This window comes from Aedes albopictus, chromosome 2 (assembly GCF_035046485.1).
Source record: "Aedes albopictus strain Foshan chromosome 2, AalbF5, whole genome shotgun sequence".
NCBI lineage: Eukaryota > Metazoa > Arthropoda > Insecta > Diptera > Culicidae > Aedes > Aedes albopictus.
Window position 1 is genome coordinate 45,850,784 of NC_085137.1, and position 24,136 is coordinate 45,874,919.

The following is a 24,136-nucleotide window of genomic DNA, read 5'->3' on the forward strand; positions in this document are numbered from 1 at the left end:
TAACGGCCTAATTTGGTAATTCTTATTTGTCCTGTATATGACGTTAGTTCTACATTTAACGATTATGATCATTTCACATATTTTACGCATTACGCACAAAAAGGAAGCAAAACCCATCTTCACCTGTGTAGTACAAAGACCAGTTTACAGTTCATGCGACAATTTTGTCGGGGGACTTCCGAACATCCTGTCTTGCCTCGGATCGTACTTCCCCGCCCAACTGCACGACGACGACGACGACGACGCACTATCGTTCATGGCGAGCAGCTAGCTGCACTCCACTCAATCAGCTGTGAAGTGCAGATGCAGAGAGCATGCGTGCGCGTGTTACCTATCTACCTACCTACCCATTTAGCTGTAAAGCTAGGCTAGAGCAACACAAAGTGTGTGCGCCACGATTAAAATCTCTGAAACGGTGTGGTCGGCCAGTGAGTCTCCTCGCCTATTCACCCGCACAAGTCTCCTGCCTACTGCCTGCGTCAAGGCGTCGTCCGTCCGATGTCCGACGTCCGTCCGTCCGTCCTGCGCGTTCGGTAGCTTAGTGGATCGACCGGGTAGGCAGTCGTCTGGTGGAGGAGTGGTGGAAGCTATAAAGCCAATAAGCTGTTAGCGTCGCCCGATTAGTAGTAGTTTAGTGTTGTTACTAGTGAGGTGTGGAAGGAAAGCGCGTGATTCGACTACGAGAGACAAGTGCGGCGTGAAGTGATTTCGTGCAGTGATAGAATTCTGAACTGAAAGCGAAGGTGAGTGGATGAAAATAGAACGAAGCGGATCGAATGACTCATGAAAGCGAAAATTAGCGAAGAAAATTGACAAATTAGCGCATAAACCAGGGGAGGAAAATGTCGAAACAGATGTGCAGAAATAAGTAGAAACAGAGAGACACTAGTGCGGTACTAATAAAGCCATTTGTGGCGAGTGCGGTTTGTTAAGTGCAACGACGCGATTCCAGTTTCTTGTATGGTTTTGCGCAGCCGGTCAGCAAGCACATGGCCACTGAAGTCACTAGAGTGGCCCAAGTATATATGGAAACAGCGGAAAGTCTGGAATTGTTCGTTTTATCATGAATGAAAGTGTCATTCGTAAATATGGTGCTAAAAATGTGAAGTCATTTGATACACAAGAAGTGTTTCAAAATTGTATGGAAAATATTACCAATGTATAGATGTAAACTGGAATTTCAGTTTACAGCTTCAGCTCAAAATTGTGGAAACTCCTCATTTGTTCATACTGGAATGTTCTTTGTTTTGAAATTGATTTTTTATAGACATTCGAATCAGTGGATGTATTTATGAATCAGAACCTTACAAATGTGTAAAATAATCGTTTTTTTTAGTTCGTAGCGGGTTTTCTGTTTGTTTTTTTTTTCAGTTAAACTTTTAGGGGCATTTCTTCTGATTCTGTGTCTGAGCTTGCTATCTTGAGAACTTCAGAGTTTAGCGTTGAAGTCTAATCTTGATTTCCAAATCAAAAGAAATTCGTCCGCTCAATTGTTCTGGAATCCAAAACTGTAGAACGAACTCTTTTCTTCTTACTTTTCGTCATTCTTTCAAATGTTCGGTGTTTCATGTTGCCAACATTAGATAAGTTGAAAATTCCTGGCTGTTCCATTCGTGGACCACTCTAATGGTCCCCCATGATTCCTTCGTGCAGTCAGCCCAAAACCCAGAAGTGATCATTAGGCTCGTCGACGACGACGATGACTATGACTCCGGCGACACTTGGACTCCCCCGGTTGGCAATGGTCGCCGTGTGTCAAACGGCCGGAGCACGGTGTGGAACCGCACACCACACCGCCGCGCCGTGATGATATAATGAGCTTTAATGGATTTCATAATTTTAATGCCACCCAACGTGGCGGCTGGCGCGGCGGTGGCAATGGCAGACACTACTAGACCGACAATGGCAGCATTGCACCTTTGTGCACCACCCCGCTGTTGGAGAGAGATGTCTGTGCAGTGCGTTGATGTAGGTAGAGACTGCGTCGCGGTCGTCCGTCACAGAGTGCCGGCCGCGCCGCCGCCTCACTCCCTTATGCAACGGAATACCCCCTTTGAAATCTTGACGGCGGGTCCGAGATCGGATCTGTCACACCGACCAGAGGCTTGATCGCGTTGTTGGCCGGTTCGATACGATTCGATGCGCGTAGATCCGTCCGGATGATCGAGGCGGCGGAGACGGCGGCTATTGGAACGGTGTCAGACCGCGAGTAATAGATTTGAAGGTTTCATAGACAAGTTTGCGCTGTTGTTTATGAAGTAGTGAAAGAAATAAACCTACGAAATGATCAATTTTCCGCTGCTGAAATATAAAGCTAGGTTTATTGCAGTTGTTGTAATCTTCAATATTTCTAAAAATGTTTTGTGGTGGGCTGACGCAAGGCCGTGGTATTCAACCCCAAGGTCTCGCCAAGATACTCTTCATCTTTATGAAGACTAAGCACATACTGGGAGAGAGCCTGATTTTAAAAAGCCTACCCTTCAAAAAATAGTATTATTAAGTATTATGTGAATGCGGATTCATTTTAAAATGTCTTGTCTTCGAAACATTTTCGATAAGTCCAGTCAATGTTTTCGAAAAATGTTTCAGGATTACATCCACCAGCAGAATTGGTAATTAGAGCAATATTTTTTTTTAAAGATTCATAACTAACTACCACTTTTTTGAAATGGTTGCTAATCGATCTATTGAATCATCAGTAGGTCCGCTCTAGAGGCACGTTCTCCTCCATTTGAGAAATTTGTGCCATCGCCATGAACACGAGCCTATTTATCATTTACCTGAGGGACATGGGGTCACAATGGGTTCAAACAGCGCCCTGAAAAGGGTACTGTGATAACGCGTAAAGCATAAAGAGGGCTTATAGCTCTTTACCACAGCCGGTTAAGAACAACAGAACATCCTCAAGATTCAGGTTTCTGAAGTCAGTTTCACTTAATAAGTGTTTACCGAGAACTCGGAAACGCAGTTGCGGAAAAACTGGACAGTTACATAATATTATCAAATGATACAAAGTTCCATAATCGGATTTACAGCTGTCACATTCAAGTAAATCAGCTTGCTGAATATTCGCCATTTGATAGCTAGGTCGGTAGTGGACAGTCAATGCTTTGACGAGCTTGCTGCAATTATGTTTTGACCCTTGGAGATGGCTCAGTACAATATAATTTTGTTTGACGACATGACTTCAAACCAGAGTTTAAAATTTTCATTTTCAATGAGTGAAATTCAACGTGAATTTTGAAGATTCTCAACTGAGGGATCAAGAAAAATTCATTTTGACGAATGAATTTTTTCACCTATTCATTCATTTTTCTGTCACTGACAATTTTCACTGAGAAATAAAACTGGACCGTAACTCCCGATTATTCTTCCAATTATCTCAAAACTTGTGTATAGTAGTTAATTAGAATATTAATTATGTTCTCTTTTTGTCCATTAAGTCGAATTGTGCGCCTGCTAACAGAAATTGGACATTTTAGGACGTACGAAAAAATATTCGTGACAGATAATTGAATGAAAAAAGAGAGGCATTCAGCTGACAATGAATGTGGCCAAACACGAATGAAAAAATGAGAATGTCAATCTTCACTTTCAATCTTCGATTTTTGTGTTGAGTGGCTGCTCAGATGTCAATCTGAAGCTTTATCCAACACTTCGCTAATGGCAGTGCCAATTGCATTCCGCACAAAAGAGCAAAGATTTCAGCCTGAAAAAAGTGTGGAGTAGACACCAGCACCAGCTCGACCTTCGAGAAGAGAGCCATAAGTGTAACATATGATGTCGCCTGAAATCGTAATCGTAAGATCACATGGAGCACAAGAACCACTTTGTCTCAATCCACCAAAAGTGAAAACAACGAGGTGTGTGTTGATCTGCGGATTACATGAGTTTCATCTAGTACACCGAGTACCGCTAAGCGGTAAGTGCAGTGGCCGTTGTCGTGGGAATTGAAAGGAACGATGCACCAAACAACAGTTGTGCATATCGATTTGATATACATGGATTTTAAACCCCAAAGTGTACCATAAAAGGTTCGCCGGCATTGCCCGAAGACCATATAAGCTTTCTTGATTCTGAAATCAATGTGAGGTGTCCAGGAAAGCTTGGAATCAAGAATAACTCCAACGTACTTTACCTGATCAGTCACATTGATTTCAGAATCAAAGAGACGCGAAGTTCGAACACCATTACGGTTTCGCCTTTCCGTGAAAAGAACAATAGAAGTTTTACTTGGATTTACCGAAAGGCCATATTGGCAACACCAACCCTGACCTTCCTGAAGGGCGCTTTGCATCAGGTCGAAAAGGGTGCTGGTGCACATACCGACTAACAATGTTAGGTAGTCGACGGCAAACTATTAGTAGGAAACCCGCTATTATTGAGTTGCCTCAATAGCGTATCTGCTACGATATTCCACAAAATTGGTGATAGGGGGAGTCCCTTGGGGGCATCCACAAACACTCAATTTTCTAATCGCCGAGACATACCATGACTACGTGCGGCTTCCAATATGGCATCGAAAGGCACGTTGTAAAGAGCACCCTCGATATCTTAGAAAACACCCAAACAAGATTGCTTTTGAGCGAATGCTTTCTCGAAATCGTAAACAACCTTGTGTAAAAGAGTCACAGTGGACTTATCAGATTAGTAGGCATGTTGGTTCACATGATGAGGTGCGTTAGCCAGAAGAACAGCACGGATGTGATGATCCTCAATGTGTTCTAAGCATTTCAGAAGAGGCCAAACTGATAGTCCTGAATCTCTTTGCTTCTTCATACGACGCACGACACAGTTTTGGAATAAACTTTACAGTAATATCCCGCCAAGATTTGGGAATATGCCCTGTAGCAAAACTGCAAACAAGTAGTTTTTCAAAACATGTTTGAAATAGTCAAATCCTTTCTGAAGCAAAATAGGATAAATCCCATCTGCCCCACGAAATTTGAAAGGAGCAAAGCCCACTAAATCGATTCTATAGTTACAATCCTCCGAGCCGAAGCCAGGGAATCATAACTACAAGAAATGACATCAGGTTCATCCGAAGATGTAATATTCACACATCCGGGGAAGTGTGTGCTGGATAAGCATTCCAGAACATCTTCAGCAGAGGAAGTGAAATCTCCATTTGGCAAACGAAGTTTGTTCACTCGGAAATTCTTAGATTTCGCAAGGACTTTACTAAAACCGGAAACATTCGTACAAAGGCTTTTCTAGCCGGATCGTTCAGCAGACCGGAGAGCTTTCTGGTAGGCCTTTCAAGTCGACTTGAAAGCCTCCGAGCCAGCCGAACGTCGTCTGTTTCAACTCTGTCTACATTGTTTCCTGACCTTCGCCAGATCAGAGTTCCACCAAGGGCTTTTCTTGCGGTCTTCACAGACTGTAGAGGGCAAGCTTCTTCAAAAGCTTACATGATGAGGGCCGTTGAAGTATCAAGAGCATCATATAAACAACTTGAAGAGTCAATGGATGCTGAGTATCCATAAAATTTGGCCGCAACCAAATCGGTGAAAGGATCCCAATTGGTTGACCGGGAATTCCTGAAACGCAAAGTATGCGAAGTAACATTAAGATGTTCAAAAAAATGTAGCGATGATCAGATAAAGATTCTTCATCTGATATTATTTGCCAATTGTTCGTGACTAATTCTACTAGAGCAAAGCGTTATGTCTAACACTTCCTCTCTAGCAGATACCATGAAGGTTGGGCGATTACCCATGTTAAGTAATGCAAGATCTGTACTACTTAAAAGTACTCCATCAAACTGGAGCCTCTCAAGTTAATGTCCGAGCTTCCCCAGATGATATGGTGAGCATTAGCATCACTGCCAACAATTAGCCGAAGGCCTTTTGAAGTGCAGTACGCGATGAATTGTTTGAAAGCACCCGTAGGGGATGGTTCATGATGCGGTAAATACACCGAACAATAGACGTATTTCCTGTTGAGGTTTCCAACAGATACATCAATTGTGATAGCACTTACATCTCTGGTGGTTAGTTCAGAGATGAGTGTTGTTGACAAGCACACAGGCTCGAGGCATGACACGCGAGTTTGCCATTTCATGTTTACTGAAAGTAGCAAACACCGGGTTCACAAGGTTTCCCAGATAGAAATTCCCCTTACGAAAGTAAGGTTCTTGTACCATGGCCACTAGGGCTGTACCATTTTGCATAAGTCTGCAAAGATTGATCGTTGCTGTTCTTTTATGTTGAAGATTGATCTGAGCTATCCTAACCGTAGCCACTAGCCAATCTAGGTAAGATTAAAGTCTTCGCAATAACAGCACAACAAAGAATAACAGCAATTAAACCAGATCGGTATCGATTGGAAAACGCCAAAGGCGAGGATACACAGAATGCACTGTGTAAATCGCATGATGCGAAACCATATAGGTGAAAATTTAAACTAATTAACAACATCTTCATAACTCCGCCCACATTTAGCCTCAAGTGAAGGGACTAAAGAAGCGCAGCTGATTGTCTCGGAGAAACACAAGGTCCACTGCACCATTGCTCCGGTTAGCGCAGTAAGGGAAACATACTGTGGAGGGCGCCCTGGTACTCCACAGGCTCCGTTACCGGTTAGGTTTTTATTAGACCCCCCTAGCCATTCATTCCTAGGCACGGTAAGCATAAAGCCGCATCACACCTTGAATTAGGGGTCACATGTTGGTGGATTCTTACCACCGGAACAGGTGGTCCGTAGTGTTATTCTTAGCCAATTGAAGCAATCGCTACCGACACTACCCAACTATCTAGGCTAGTCGAGAAAAGAAGTTAATATTGATGATCAACTTCATACGGGCTCGAACAGCCGGAAACTACCAGCACTACCAGCCAAGCACACAACTCTTAGCTGGTGGTCTTTGTCATCGATTGACCCGTGGAAGCATGAGGTAGGAATTGAGGACCAGAGCTATATTGGACACTCACCGTTTTGCAGCCCTCAGTACTTCATTACATAGTACAATATTTAGTACATATTACAATCCAGTAGGCGGCGCTAATGATCATATAACTTTGCATTGATAGGTTTCCGGCAAAGTGATCAGGACATCAACAGCTATCCGATAGTGACCTAGTTGATTCTAGTCTTTTCAATCCTAAAGTTTTGTATCTCAAGAATCTGACTACTTAGAAGAACTTCACCTTCGTTGGTGTGCTCGACTGTAGTTGGAAACTGTTGGGACTGAGTCCCTGAAGAAGGTCCCAAACGGACCGAAACGTCGGACAAAATAAAATAACAGCGTTTGGATTTTGCCATGACTGAGAATCCACAAAATATCAGAGCTTAGTCTTCGACAAAGTTGATCAGGACATCAAGAGCTGTCCTAGGCAACTAATTGATTGTAGGTTTATCCGCTAGGTGGTGCTAGTGATTCTCAAAAATTCTAAACTAAACTGCTGTATCTCGAGAATAAGACTTAACAGAAGAATTTCTTCTTCGGCACAGTTGATCAGCAAAGAGCCATTTGATAATAAGCTAAATGATTCTCAATACATCTGCTAGGTTGCGCTAGTGAATCGTAGAAATTCCAAACTGTTGTATCTCGAGAATCAGACCATTATCGACGAAAACTTCCGTCTTCTGTAAAGTTGATCAGGACATCAACAGATATTTGGTAGGGGGCCATTCATAACCCACGTAGGCTTTTTGGGGGGAGAAGGCATCTGGCCAAAGTAGATTATTGACGAAAGGGAAGAGGGGGCTGAGATTCCTATCGTGGTCATCAACGTGATTTATGAATGGTCCCTAATGCACTAGTTTTTTTTCTGAATGCTTCTGCTAGGTGGCGCTAGTAAGAAGTTCAAAACTTTTGTATCTCGAGAATTGGACCAAATATAACAATTTCGTTTGTGGTAAATTTTATTAGGATATCAATCTGATGATAAGTTATTTGATTTCAAGTTTATCCATTGTGTGGCACTAGGGTGATAAATTTTACTCAGAATTTCATCTTCAGCATAGTTGATTAGAACATCAAATGCAATCCGTTGTAGAAATTAATTGGTTCGATAGGTGCCACTACTGAGTATTAAAAGTTGTGAACTTCTGTATCTCGAGAATCAGATCACATAGATGAATTTCATATCAGGCAAAGTTGATCGAGACTTCCAGATGCTGAACTTATTCATATTGAATTTCCAGCAAAATTGGCCCAGATCAATGGCTATTTATTTAATGATTAAATGATTTCATATTGAGCTTGTTCTATCGCTTTATTATCGGTGAAGCTATCTTTTCATTTTCTCTTACTCACACACCTAAACAAACATTTAGAAGAGAAGGATGCATCTTACAGTCTCTAAGAATTTAGTTTTGTCCTTCTAAGAGAGAAAATTACGTAAAATCAAATTTGCATATAATTGCCTATAGCTAAGTTACATGGTTTTAAATTAAATTAATTAAATTAAATTAAATTAAATTAAATTAAACATGGCTCAAAAAACTATAAAAAACGTAATAACTATTTTACTTTTAAAATTATCTGGATGTCATGTTCGGCATAGTTGTATATTTGACCATTATCTTTAACTTTGTAGAACATGAGAAAAATCGATTCTTGGAAATTTATTGCGCAAAAACCCTTTTCAAGGAGCTGATGGTAAAAAACGTAATGTATCTTGAAAAGTAACGGTGTTGCGAAGAGGCATTGGTGGACCGACTCTTTGAGCGGACATCTAGAAAGCAAACTACTGATTGCTGTTCAATCTGCTGCAAAGCTGGAAATATGTTTATTATAATAGACGATGACTTTAAATATACAAAGTAAAACTTACAAATTCGGTAACTATGTACATAGTAGAAATCCGTCACCTCTTCACTAGTGTCACATTGCAATTGGGATATTATCATCAGCAATGCTTTGTCATATAAATATGTGTAATACATAGGGGTGCTCAATAAAGAATCCAAAGAGCGCTATGCGCAACAAACGGAGTTACAAACTTTCGGCAAAGTTACTTCAAATAACATTTTCTACAACTTTTTGGATGACACCAACCTTGAATCTTGAAAAATTAAAAAAAAATCTTTTTCACTTTTACGGGGATTGATCATATTTCACCAAAGTTCAAAAGAAGCTTCATATTATAGACTGTTTCAGAAATTATAAATACACTAACGATTAACTGCCATTTTAATTTGAGCACAATATCCAAAAAAGCTTCTTCTAGCTCTTATAGTAAACATACTAACGAAGAAAATAATACCAATTTTGTTGATGTTTCTGGTAAAAGTTAAAAAATAGGGCTATGTAAACTAGATGATTAAAATTTGAATGTGCACAAAGTGGTAAAAAATGTAGCATAGTGGAAAAGAAAAAAATCTCACGGATAAAATATTTAATTTCCAAACACAATAAAAATTGCTGAGTCGATAATAAAAGATGTTTCTCGATTGGTAAGAGAAATTTTCACTGGAATATTTGATCAAGAACCACCATTACGGGCCTTCTCCATACAATTTTTTTGTTTCAAATTTCTCAACAACACCATTAACAACGAACGTTAAGCAAACGAATGTCTTAATTACTGCTTACTGCATTCGTTTTTATGGTATGACAAGCTTTGCCATCTGAAGGATCGAATGAGCTGAAAAAATAAGTTTGTTAAGATTAAATGCGTTCAGGAAAGCTAAGAAACTGTGTGGTAGTTCTTATGTTCCGTAGAAAACCTTTAAAAATAAGAAACTTGATCTCCGAAAAATTTTTGTGAAAATACCTTTATCGATTTTTCCCAAATTTTGATCAAGGCATTCCTTAGACAACTTGTTGTGAAAGCGAAAGTGATAAAAATTAAGATAATTTTTGGTATTTAGTGATAAATAATTTGAAATCATTAAAAAACACCTTTGTTCAAATGCTTATTTGAAAAATTAAATAATTTGATAGAGAACTCGACTGTTTTTTAAAATATCAAGACAATTGAAAGGAAATATTAAAATATGGAGTACAATATGCTATACTCTGAAAGATGTTGGTAAAAATCATAAGAACAGTTCATTTAATTTAATAAACAAAGTGTATTTATAATTTCTGAAACAGTCTATATAGTGTAGAACTTCTCGATGACACCATGACGCCAAAAGTCATAGTAAAAAATATTAATTAAGCGCGCTGAAATGATGAAATCATCCACTGTGGAGTGGCGTTTAGGAAGTTTTCCAGGGATTTTCTAGTTCTCTAAATTTTTTTAAAGGAAATTCATTTTTTTTATACAAATATTTATACACGGATTCATGAGATTTTTTTTGCGGGAGCTAGGGCCGGTTCTAAGGGGGGGCCGGGGAGGGGGGGGGCGGTCCCCGGGCCCCCACATTTTAGGGGCCCCCACAAAAACCTTTTTTGCTTGCTAACATTAGCTTTATTTTTCATATTGCTCAAGTACTGTTCGAAAATAAGGAAACACATTTTTGGTCATCTCTCAGAAGGGCCTCCACATCCGCTCGGGCCCCGGGCCCCCACAATCCTTAATCCGGGCCTGGCGGGAGCTGTTCAGAAATTCCTGCAGGCATTCATTCAAACATTTCTCGATTGATTCTTTTACCTAATCTTCCATGAATTTATTTAGTAATTTCCTCAGTTTCTTTCAGAAATTCCCTTCCAGATTCGAGAAATTCCCTGAGAAAGGATTGATTTAAAATGCCTGGATTACCAGACTGATTCATACACGGCGAGCTTAAAAAATCCCTTCAGGGATCATTTTGAAATATCTTTCACGTATTTTTTCAGAAACTCCTGTAGCGATTCCTTTAGAATGTCATAGGGGGCATCTTTTTAAGAAATTCTTGCAGGGATTCCTACGTATTTTTTTTCTAAGAATTCCTTCAGAAATTCTTCCAGGGTTTCCTTTACACATTTTTCCAAAGCTTGTTTTAAAAATTACTCCAGAAAATCACCTAGAAACTTTTCCAGAAATTCTTCAAGGATATTCTTCAGAAATTTCTTAAGAAAATCCTGCAGGAATTCTATCCTTTTGTTGAAGATTCCCTTAAAATCTCCTTAAGGGTTTTTTGCAAGAATTCCTATAGAGGCTTCTCCAGAAATTTGTTCATGAATTCTTTTAGTAGAAAATTATTAATGGATTCCATTACAAATAGAGTAGAGGATGCATTTCAAAAATCCACCTGGGATTCGTTTTAGAAAAGGGACATGCTTACAAAAGATCTTCCATAGATTGCTCCAAAGACTGTTTCAGAATTTTATTCATAAACCTGCTAGGATTAATTGAAAAATCCGTCAATGCTGTTTTCAGAAAATATTTCAGAGATTCCTCCAGAAATTTCTGAAAGAATATGCTAGGGAATCCTCTACGAAACTATCAAGGATTCTTTCAGATATTTTTTTAAGGATTCCATCAACAATGCAATTAAGGATTCAGATTTTATCCAGCGGTTTAATCAGATTTTTTTTTCAGAGATTCTTTTACGAACTCTTTCAAGAAATTTCTCTAAGGATTTCATAGTAAATTCCCCCAGAAATGTATACAGAGATTTCCCCATGGATTCTTCCAGAAATTTCTGCAAGGATTCCTCCACAGGTTCATGCATGATTTTTTTTTAATTCCGAGCAGAAATTCATACAGAGTTTATTTATGTATTTAATCGGGGTATTCCTTTATGTGGTTTCTCAAAATGTCTTCATGTTTTTCTCCTCTATGACTTTCGCCAAGGACTGTGTCAGGAATTCATTCAAACATTTTCCAATAATATTTCCTAGGAATTTCACCAGAGATTTCTCGAGTTTTTTTTTCTGAAACCTGTCTAAAGGATTTACAAGACATATCTAAAAAAAATCCCTTAAAAGTACGTCTACGGATTCCTGAAGGATAAGTTTTTTTTTCAGAAATTCCTCCAGGAATGGTGTTAAGGGACTTCTTTAGGGTTTCTTCTGTAAAGTTCTCAAGAAATTTCACTAGGTATTCCTTTAGGATTTTTTTCTCATGTAGGGTTTGAGTGCCATAAGTAATCTCACGCTCCCAATCTCATCCTATTCGAAAACGAGCGATTTCGGCACCGATTGCTTCCGTTCTTTTTATTTGCATGCGTGCTCACTTCTAACAAAAAATACAAAAATAAGAAACATAACAAACAGTGCTTCAATCCTTTGTCTTTCGTAGGATAAAAATGGGAGCCACATTCTTAATAAGGGAACCAATACCCTATGACAATTATAATACAATTTCAAAGTTTTAATTTCAAATGTCCATATCATAGTCCCAGGTGTCTGCTAGCTACAGTAAATATTATGCTGTCTGTTTCAGATGCTATTGTCATTCTTTTGTCAAAGAAAAGCTTGAGCTGGAGCTTTATTGACCGCCCGTAAATGCTACTCCAGTATCGCCAGACCAGCTTCATTCACACAAGGAACCAACGAGATATCTACCGCGGGCTATCAGCCATCTTCAGTGTGTGTGCGTTGGTGATCTTCTATTTTTAGGCGACAATGGCGCCTGCCACGTCAGGTTGCAGGTCAATGTGGGGAAGGGGAAGGAACTGGTGTTTGCAATCGTTTGTATCCACATCTGACCGAATATACCTCTGCGTCTGCACAAATTTATGCGGATGTCGGAGTGTTGGTGGGACTTGGTTGACAGAGAGTTCACACATTGGTTTGTGTGAAGTAAGGGAACCAACTCGTTTCTGTTCTAGCGATAACTATGAACATGTGAATATGCATGAGTTGTATATGTAGAGAGGAGGGAGAAAGTATATAGAAAGATACAAAATAGGAGGATAGGGACGAGCGAGGGATTGAACCCAGGACCATCTGCATTTGAATCAGAAGCGGTAGCCACTAAACCACCAAGCCCGTCTAATTGCCACTATTTTTTGAAAGAAAAAGAGAACTTTTTTTAAGTTTTTCGGCTACACAGTCTTTAATAAACTAACGACGTTTGTTGTTATCCCAACGTTTCGACGCTTGGGATAACAACAAACGTCGTTAGTTTATTGAAGACTGCGTAGTCGAAAAACTTTAAATTAACCCTACAGTCATTCAATTACCCGAAAAGGAGAACAAAATCAAACTTTCTTCTTGTTTTTTAAGTAGAAAATGGCCAAACAAGCCATAAATGTTTCTGTACGATAAAAACGATTACCAATTGCACCAATTGCGATTGTCTGTGAAAAAGTCATCCTAACACTGACTGAAATCGAACTCGTTACTTACTTACTGAAGACCAACGCGTTTACTGCTTTGGTTCTCTCTCTCTCTCTTCTTGGCGTAACGTCCTCATTGGGACAAAGCCTGCTTCTCAGCTTAGTGTTCTATGAGCACTTCCACAGTTATTAACTGAGAGCTTCCTCTGCCAATGACCATTTTGCATGCGTATATCGTGTGGCAGGCACGAAGATACTCTATGCCCAAGGAAGTCAAGGAAATTTCCTTTACGAAAAGATCCTGGACCGACCGGGAATCGAACCCGTCACCCTCAGCATGGTCATGCTGAATACCCGTGCGTTTACCGCCTCGGCTATATGGGCCCTTACTGCTTTGGTTATATGAGCTCAACTGCCTAGGGATGCTTGTTTTTGTAATTTTTCAGTGAACAATGGAATTACAATCTATTTATCACCTTCGCAAATTACTTTACATCAACGCAGCAATAACAATGTGTAGAGTACAATAATTATTACACCTCATAAGCACCGCAATCAGTCTAATTGTTTCCAAAAGTCCCTAACAACACTTCCATCAGATGCTTCCCTCGTGTAATTCTTCGCACGTACCTATCGGATTCTATCTATCTACATATATTCATCAGCCACCGACGACTGACACACACCGCACCGGTTCTAACACGAACAATTCAATCAGAACACCTTGGGAACTGGAAAATCCACCCTCGGCCGCCGTTCTGAGTACGGACTGACCAGTTCAGCAGGTCCCCCGCGATCGTGTAACTAGATCGGACACGGAAACAACAAAAACAGCAACGCATCATCATCATTACCTCACGCAACGAGCTCGGTGTTGCTCATAGTCACCGTGTTAAAGTTCGTCATCTACTCTACGGGGAGTGGAATTCTAGGATTACCGATAATATAATCGGAAGTTTACAATATGGGGGAAGAAATGCTTTCTACAATTAGCCAACCGACCTTTCATCGATTTTGCCGGTCTATTTGAAGCAATCGGCACGGCGGTCATTAGCACTGCTTTGCGTGGTGTATTTATAGTTTTAAACCCGCTACCTGTCGAAGCTGATGCCATCGCATCGGTCATTACAATCATGCCATTTTGCTACACTCACTATATAACATTACAAGGGGCGTTTACCGAGCGAGGTCCTAGCGGTGCGGTGGTGGCGCCAGGGCTACTTTACCTGACACACTACCAAACTCGGTAATGAACTGAGCCGTCGTCGTCGTCGTCGTAAATTGCTAATGTGGGTGAACTTGAAAGCAAAAGTTGTTGAGGTACATGTATTTTTACCTTGGGTCTGGTGTCGTTAGAATGTTACTCTTTCGTCAGAGTAATATAAAATGTGGTCCCACTGAGGAGGTCCTTATGAGTATCATAAAACCAAAATGAAAGAGATTTGATTTTGACGATTGTCATAATCTTCTGAGATCTTAATTGACTTCAATTTTTCCTCTGAGAACGGTGAGCTCGTTCCATTTATCGAATAAATTTTCGAAAAAATATGTTATATCTTTGAGTGTTTCTACTATAGTAAAATATCGAGCTATTTTTTTCTGAAAATATTAAATGCTGTTTAAATATCGATGAGAATTGCATAAGCTCTTGTTTCACACTGTGATGATTGTAGTAATATCATCCCAACTGAATCCGTGGATGGTTCGCTCTGGGCGATGGGATTCCCCATTCTCGTGCTCCTACTTGTAGAGGGGAACACTATTGTTAGCAGAAAATTACCGTCTGTTTTACAAGTTCAAATTGTGGGTTCACCGAGGTATACACCGTTTCGTGACTGTGTTGATAAACCACCGACAGACCCTCGTTGATTCGGTTTGGTTGCCTGATACGCGGTGGTTAGCTACTACATTGTTGAAGGAAATGACAACGTCGTCGCATTGCATTGTACGTGGTGATTGAATTGATGGTACCGGACGACCGACCTACCGACAACAACGGAATAAGGCAGCACTAGAAGCAATGCCATTTCTGAGGGGCGGCGGTCTCATCAGTATTCGTGAATCGTTCCACTACGGAGGCTCTCTGACTTACTCTGGCATAGGTCCATGACGCTAATGGTACAGAAGACCAATGCCGGTCACTTTAAGCTGGCTGCACTCACGGACGTGACGCGTGCCAGAATTGAGAAGCAAACTTGTCAAATGATGCTTATCAGAACTGCGTCTTATCAAGTGATGCGATATTTCATTGGGAATGATCTAATAGTTGAAGAAAAGTCTGCAACTTCAAACATAAGAAAGAAGAAGAAGAAGAAGAAGATTTTTCTCAACACAATTTTTGTTGCCTGTTTTAGCATTCGCAAAAAAAATGACAACAATTCGCAAAATTTCAAGCGTTAACAGAAGAATATTGGCATTTATGTTTGTTTGGAGAATACAGAAAGAAAAACGACAATAGGATCACAGAAATATCGTCCAATGAAGTTCAACCATCATGGTGAAGAAGTGCGTGGAGTGTGTCTAAAAGTTGAGTGCCTGCTACAATTCAGCTATTCCATAAAAAAGGATATACAGGGGATAGATGATCGGGATTGGCAAAATTTTAACTTTTCAAAAATGGCAAAAGAGCTGTAACTTCTTGAAAAGTGTAACAAAAATCTAAATTTTTACTGGAAGTTGATCAACTAGTTGTGTATCAATGGTCGAAATTTGGGAAAGATCGGGCCATTCTACATGAAGTTATAAAGATTCTAGAAAAAGTCATAATTATCCGATAGCCAACTTTGAACTGTTATATCTCCGGATTCAATGAACCAAATGCAATAAAATTTTGAGCGTTTATCTCTCAAAAACTTTTGACATAACCTAAAATTAGTAACACAGAAGAAAATTATAATGCTTATATTATTTTTCTGAAATAACAACAAATTATCGAAATTTTCAACATCGCTACTAAATTCGAGATGGTAATTATGGTTTAATTGAATTCTCCAAATTGACTTCCATATGAAGAAGTTTTGACAGGAAGTAACTAAATAACCGGAAATAAATTGAAAAAGTAATGGGAAACATATTAAAATTAGACTTACTTAAAAATCATAAAATAAAGAAATCGCTGTTACTTTTTTTTTATTAATAATTTCAAGTTTAGTCAAACTTTTTTCAAAGCTCATTATATGAGTCATAAACGCTAAAAATTTCATTGCATTAGGTTCATTGAATCCGGAGATATAACAGTTCAAAGTTGGCTATCGGATAATTTTGACTTTTTCTAGAATCTTTCTAACTTTATGTAGAATAGCTCGATCTTTCCCAAATTTTGACCATTGATACACAACTAGTTGATCAACTTCCAGTAAAAAGTTTAGATTATTAATGGACTTTTCAAAAAGTTACACCTCTTTTACAATTTTTTGAAAAGTGAAAACTTTGTCTGTCCCGATCATTTTGTCTATCCCCTGTAGTGCAACTCCGACTGTCGTGAAACTTGGTGGGTTTGAAGTTCATCGAAAATAATAAGACCCGTATTTTTTATTTCGTTCTTGGGGGACCAATTTTCAGATAGAGTGGTCCTTATAATCAAGGTTTTCCAAAACTAAAATAAAAAAATCATAACTTTTGAACCAGTTCACTGATTTTAAGCTTCTTTTTTTTTTGTTTGAAAGCTATTCCAGTTTTTAGGAAAAATACATTGAAGGGACTGAATTGTGTTTTTGCGCAAAATTCGGCGTAACATATGAAAAAATCAGAGATGTATGTTTTTTAGTTTTTGAGATATATTTTTTTGCAAATAAAAGGCAAACTTTTCCCATACAAAACATTTTTTCAAATTTAATTATATTTCGAATCCTTATACAACTAAAGATACCGAAACCATCAGGAATCACTCTAAAAAGCATTACAAGGCATAGTTGTATGATGATTTAGTAGTATTTAAACAAGTATTAAAATATATTACTCTCTTTATTCAAAAAATCATATCTCAAAAACTAAAAAACATACCTATCTGATTTTTTGATATGTTACGTCAAATATTCTGAATATTTAGATAAACAGGGTACCCTTTTGGTCGCAAGACCATGAGAACGTCAAAAAACGAAAGGAATTGCAGTTTTTTTCGCACTAAAACACAATTTTGCTCCTTTAGTATGTTCTTCCTAAAAACTAGATTTCAATAGCATTCAAACAAAAAAAAAGAAGTTCAAAATCGGTCAACTGATTAAAAAGGTATGATTTTTTGAAAAAAAAAAAATGGTTTTTCAAAACTTTGATTTTTAGGACCACCCTATCTGAAAATTGGTCACCCTAATGACGAAATAAAAAAAATACGGGCCTAATTATTTTCGATGGACTACAAACCCGCCAAGTTTCACGACAATCGGAGTTGCACTATATCGTTTTTCTATGGAATGGCTGAATAATTAGTGCTGATTTCTGTATTATCAATGGGAACTTCTCACGAAATAAATGAAAATGTTTCTCGATAGAACTCTATGGCATATGAAAATGTTATTTGATTGGACAGAATTTTCCATAGAATAAATGTTGAAGCTACTAGAAAAAAAAACGATGAAAAATTTGTGAAAATCCTTCTAGGAAAATTCTCATGAAACTGCTCAGAGCATCTTGTAGAATTTATTTTGTGTAATTCTTTAGCAGTTTTTTTTTTCGATAATCTTCAATAAAATCTCTCAGGCATGCTTTTAAGAAAGAGATTCCTCTTACTTGAAATAGCTCCAAAGAATTTCATTCCATGAATTCGCTGGTAACTCTCTCTGACATTTTTTTCTAAAATTTGTTCGTTTCTTAAATTAAGTACTACGACCAATTACCTCAGAAAATTGTTTTAAAAATCCCGCCACAAATACCCCTGTCGCAATACTTGTCTACAAAAACTTTAAATTTATTAAAATCAAACAGGATTTTAGCCCCTTTTGAAGGGCTTTGGCAGCACTACCAAGAAAATCCTGTAAATTTGGAATGGGTTGAAAAATTCATTTCACTTATCAGCCTTTCCATAGTAAATCTATGTAGTGGACCTCCGAATGTCATGATACTTGGATACATGGATACTTGGAAAAGTCCAGAATTTTTTTTTTTAATTTTATTTAAATCAAAATTTCTATGCCAGGTAGTCGTTTATGATTTTTTTGTTTGAAAGATATCGGATTGTGTTTCAGGAAAAATAAGTAGGAAGCGCAAATAGCATCTGGTGGCAAGAAATATATTATCTTTTAGTTTTTATTCACGATTTCGTGGTCTCGGGGCCGAGGGAGCACCCTGTTTTTATATGTTTATCTAAATATTCAAAATATATTTTTTATAATATTCAGAATATTTGGCGTAACATATCAAAAACACAGCCTTGTATGTTTTTTTTAAATACAATGTTGCATATTTAATGCAAAGCTCAATTTGCTCCATCCAGCGCAATTTTCCGAAAACTACTAATCAACATCTTATAAACTAAAAAAAAAATTATCGGGCAACGGGTTCAAAAGTTATATTTTGAAAATTTTTCATTTTGATAAACTTAGATTTTTTGAACATTTCTATGATAGAATTGGTTACTCTAATGATGAAATAAAAATTACGGGTCTTATTATTTCGATGAACTGCAAGCCTACCAAGTATCACGACATTCGGAGATCCACTTTATCGATTTTCTATTGAATGACTGGTATAGAAACAGAGAAAAGCGAATTAGGCCCGTTACTAATATTTATTTCACTTTTTGTCCTACCACTCTTTGGCTGGTCGAGGGGGATAAAAATAATGAAGCATTTTATTTTAAAAAAAATAAAAAACTCATCGGATTTATTAATGAATTTTAGCAAGACGCGACATACCCGGGCAGAAAAGAATTACAAAACAATTACAAATTTTACCATTCAAAAAGAATTACTAAATGGTAAAATTTACCATTGGTTTGTTTGAAATAAGTGACAAAAGGGCAAAAATAATAACTGACATTGTTCTATGAAATAACTGAAGAATGTCAAATTTTGACATTACAATGGCAAACCAAGAACAAAAAAAATTAACGTTGAGAATTGCAAAATATACCATTATTGAGTTGTTAAAAACAGAACAATATCAAAATTAGTTATTCGCCTGTCGACTAAAAAAAACTATCAAAAAGTTACCATTAGAATAACCAAAATTCAAATTTTACCACTATGTTGTTCTTGATAAGTGCCAAACTGTAATGGTTCATCAAACTCGTAAGAGGTCAACAATATTTCATCAATTGCAAAATTTGTTATGATTGCAAAATAAGTCATTCAGTAGTCATTCTTCCAAATTTGATAAATGACAAGCGAATGGCATATTTTGATATGATATCATATTATGTTATTCACATGTTGTTTTAAGCTCTTCATGAAGAACTCATGAATGACAAAATAAGTTATGACAATAAAATTTGTTATTCTTTTGTTTTTGGTTTGCCATTCACCTCTACCCGGGTATTGATAAATATTTTTTATCGGCCCCCTCAAACTTCAAAATCCAGCCGAAAATGTTTGAAGGGGAGGGGGGAGAGACAAAAAGTCTAAATGAAATTTGTATCAGCCTCATTATCGATGAACGATGTTATTACAACATGTGTTGGAGCTCATGCTAAGGATTTCTTTAGATCGGAACTTGAAAAATTGTATAGCCTTTTTGAGATAAAAGTTGTAGCACTTAAGGTGAAGAAGGATCTCCTCGAAACTATTTTGGTGTAATTTATGGATTTTCAGAATGTTTGATGTCGTTTTAAGAGGATCCTGAAAAGAAGAGAAACTTCTCTCCGGAATTTAAAACTTTCATAGCTTTTCTATTCTTATTTTTAAACAAATTTGAACTTAAGGTCTGAGGTCATGCTTTTCACGAGAGAGAGGATTTCTGGCTTTTTGGCGTATTATGCGTAATTACTCGAATATGAGACCGAATACCATAATTTCCTCATGTGCAATTATTCTGTAGATATCCTAGAATCTTCTGTAAAAATTTCACGATTCTAGGATATTCCAAATTTGAATACCTGCTTATGCATTTCTCTTGCTTATTTTTCACACAAAAAGGTAATGTATCCTCAAAAGGTCATGTGCAAATACTGTTGTATGTTCATAGATGCTGTAAACGCAAAAAAAAGTACATGTTACCGCATAAAATTTCGTAAACCGTGCTGTTCAGTAAAAACGGTTTTATAAAAAAACCACTCAAATTTGAGAGGAACCTATCTCCAATTACTGTGGCTATCCGCATCGCTGGCTCTGGGTTTGCGACTGCGGTGCGTTTACACTCAAACCTCCATTTAGGTAGGATCCATTTAGGTAAAATCTATTTAGGTCCCTCCATTTAGGTAACGTTACCTAAATAGAATTTGGTTGTGTTCAGAACAGTTGGAGTACTTAAGATTGATGACGTCATACCCGACATTAGCCTATCATTCACCTGTTTTTATTTTCGCCACCAAACCCAACATAGACCCAACAGTTGTTCGATGTTGGTCCAACAGTGGCCCAACATACGATAAAAATTTACCCGACATTGACCCGACATTTAACAATTTTTCAGTCTGGCGGAATGTTTCAGGGTTTTTTGTGTTCCGTGCCCAGCTAGTCATTTGCATGACAATTCTCACCTGAGACCCCCCAAAACCCCCAAAAACGCCCCTGAAGCCCCTCCCCTCCAGAAACTCCCTTGAAATTTCTCTGAAACTCCGCATGACCATCTTTAAATTTCCTATTCGAGTCACTTTCCCTAGTTAATCTTCTTTGGAACCTTGTACTCTATTCAGGTAATGAACTGAATCCATTTAGGTAAAAATTCTATTTAGGCAGTCCCGACTCATTACCTAAATGGAGGTTTTGGTGTATTAATTCACCTCTAAAGTGCTCGAACCCAAATAAATCAAATAAACATTTTATTTTATTAAATTTGTAACAAATGACAGTGAAATACTGTTTCAATTCTTCTGTTTCATTGCTGTTTTGTTAATAAATAAAAGAAAAAAGAATAACATCAATAGAAGAAACAGACAGAGCGAACAAGATCAACGAATAGGAACACAATCATCTTTGAATAATTTCTGAACCTGTTGAATATTCTTGTAAAAGTTGTGTATTTCAGGGAAACATGTATCGCTTTACAATGCATGAAGCATGAGTATTCTGCTTTAAAATATTGATATGATTTTTTTTTCTTTTTCTGGGAGTATCGTTCCCACTGGGACGAAGCATGTTGTTATGTGGACCAATGCGCGTGTACTTATTCTCGTTTGAGTTTTGAGCGATGCCATGCTGCATAAGTGGCCATGGAAAAAAGTTCATTTTCTGTGAATATGGTACTGCTCCAACGTCTAATTAGTGAAAACGTGCATAAGTCCAAGAACTCATCCATAGTAATAAACTTTGACATTTCTCTACCAATGTTCAAGCTGCTCTTGTAATCGTGTGGTAGACACAAACATACACGGAGCACACGAATGTAGAGAACATTTCCATTACGAACATTTTATGGCTCGAACTCGGGCTCGAAGGGGGACCGAACCACCATTCTAGACCACCTAGACTTTTAGAAAGACTAGGAATTTCTAGCCCATATATGGGTCCGCTAAGGTTATTTGAGGATTTTCCCAAGAGTCTGGGAAAAATTCTTGACTTTTAGAAATACCAACTACAGTCGCTTACGCCAACCGCAATTTCTCAGCGGTCTCGCATCCAATCCACCTTATTTTTTTAGTGCAGTTATTGCTTACTATTGACTCATCACAAACAAAATATAAACTAAATTGGTTAGAAAACAGCCTGCAAAACGCGGTGGGCGAAAAGTTGGCAGCGTCTAATAGGATATCTGATTGTACTTGTTGTCTATAGCTAGGTCCGCTAAGGTAGTTCGAGAATTTTTGAAGAATCTATGTGAAATTCTAGACTTTGAGAAATACTAGGAACTCCTTGTCCACATATGGGTTCGCTAAGGTTAAGAATTTAATAAGTGTCTAGGAGTAATTCTTTATTTCTAAAAATATCAGGTAGTTCGAGGGTTTTTAAGGAATTTAAGCAAAACTCTTGATTCTTAGAAATACTAGGATTTCCTTGTCCCCATCTGGGTAAGCCGAAGCTATTTGAGTCTCGAGAAAATTCCTTATTTTTTTAAATATTAGAAATTGCTTGGCCACATCTGGGTCCGCTAAAGTGATTCGAGGATTTTTGAAGAATCTATGTTTAATTCTTGATTTTAAGAATACCAGAAATTCCTTATCCACATCTGGATTCCCCAATGTAGTTCGAAGATGTTTAAAGAATCTTTGTAAAATTCTTGGCTAAGAAATACAAGGAACTCCTTGTCCACATCTAAGTCCGCTAAAGTAATTCAAGAATTTTTGAAGAATCTATGTAGAATCTTCGACTTTTAGAAACACTAGGAATTGCTTGTCCTCATCTGGGTAAGCCAAAGTTATTTGAGGATTTTCGAAGCTTGTAGGAAAAAAATCTAATGTCCTCGGGGAAATCCTGGAGGAACTCCTAAAAAAATATTTTTGAATCTTCAAGAGTAATTCCTGGAAGAACTCGTAAAGAAATTCCTGAATATACTCCTAGAGGAATTCCCGGAGGAAATTTTGAGGAATTTTCGACTTCTCGGATTCTCCTAATAGAATACCCAAACGAACTTCTGAAGGATTTTCCGTAGAATCTAAGTCTAAGAAATCCCATTGAACCTCCTAGAGTAATTTTCGGAGGAACTCCTGGAGAATTATTGGAGGAACTCATAAAGGAACATCCAGAGGAACTTCTAGAAGAATTCCCGGAGGAACTCTTCGAGGAATTCCCAGAGGAACTCCTAGAAAGAAATCCAACCAACATAAACAACCATTGCACGACTCAGCTTCTTCCGTCCCTCCAAGGCGTATTTCAATGTATTTATTCAAACTTATCCCGTTATTAGATAGAGGGGAATCTGCTTTACCTGTTACTGGTAAGAGATTCCACAAATATTTGGATATACGCCTAGGAGAAACGGGAGAAGTAGAAATTCACAATGGCTGTTACGCCCTTTTTACAAGTTAGTCTAGAAATCTTGGAGGAACTTCCAGAGAGTTTGCTAAAGAAACTCCTTGAAGAATTCAATAAGAAACCCCTACAGAAATTTCCGGAGGAACTCATAGTGGAATTCCCGGAAGAATTCCTAGAGAGTTTCCCGGATAAATTCCTAGAAGAATACCTGGAAAAAATCCTTTTCCCAGAGGAATTTCCGGAAAAACTCGTCGAGGAATTCCCGGAGAAACTCCTCAAGAAAATCCCGCAAAATAAGTACAAACCACATGATAGAGGGTGAATTAATAGTGGCACCATTTCTCACGAGTTTTCGTCCTCATATAGTTAGACAATTATTGCAAAATATGATAAATTGTTAACACTTGATATGAATTATATACACCGTAACTTATTGTTAAACAAATTGAGTTTCATATACTTGGACATGAAAGCAACTACTTTCCGTATATAAACCTCAACAGATAGAACAAGTTTATTGTTTGAACCTCAAGACAAATTGTAATTTGCTATGCGGGTAGTATGTAAATATATCAATGCATATAATATCTTATACATATTCCGATTCAACTTCTTCGGAGCATCCCAACTTAGACTCACAGGCTTCTCAGCTTAGTGTTTCATGAGCAATTGCACAACAAATAACTAAAAGCTTTCCTTTTCTCCTTGGATAACAACGATATTTTATGTAAGAAGTTTATGTACTGATCGATCTCAGACACTTTCAGTATATTCTTGATGAATATCCGCACTTTTACTGAGTCGGTTATGTTGACATCTTTCATTATTATATTTGTTCCAATTATTTCCTTTCTCAGTGCAAATCTTGTACTATTCCCATGCCAAAACAAACTTGGTAACTGAGAACAAAATGAAAATCTCTGGCGATATTGGACCATACACTCATTCCAAACCTCAACATGGTCTTGATGAATACTCGTGCTTTTACCGATTTAGTTAGGTTGCATCTTTCAATAGTATATTTATTCTAATAA

At 37.8% G+C, this 24,136-nt stretch overlaps 1 protein-coding gene across 1 annotated transcript in view; it reads left to right on the forward strand.

The window, feature by feature from the left end:
• The first annotated feature begins 575 nt into the window (after positions 1-575).
• The window catches only part of LOC109421493 (ejaculatory bulb-specific protein 3), a 49,706-nt gene continuing 26,145 nt past the window's right edge, over positions 576-24,136 (forward strand). Inside the window, exon 1 of the mRNA XM_029870959.2 lies at positions 576-743. The gene's annotated coding sequence lies outside the window, so the exon portion shown is untranslated. The remainder of the gene's footprint in view (positions 744-24,136) is intronic.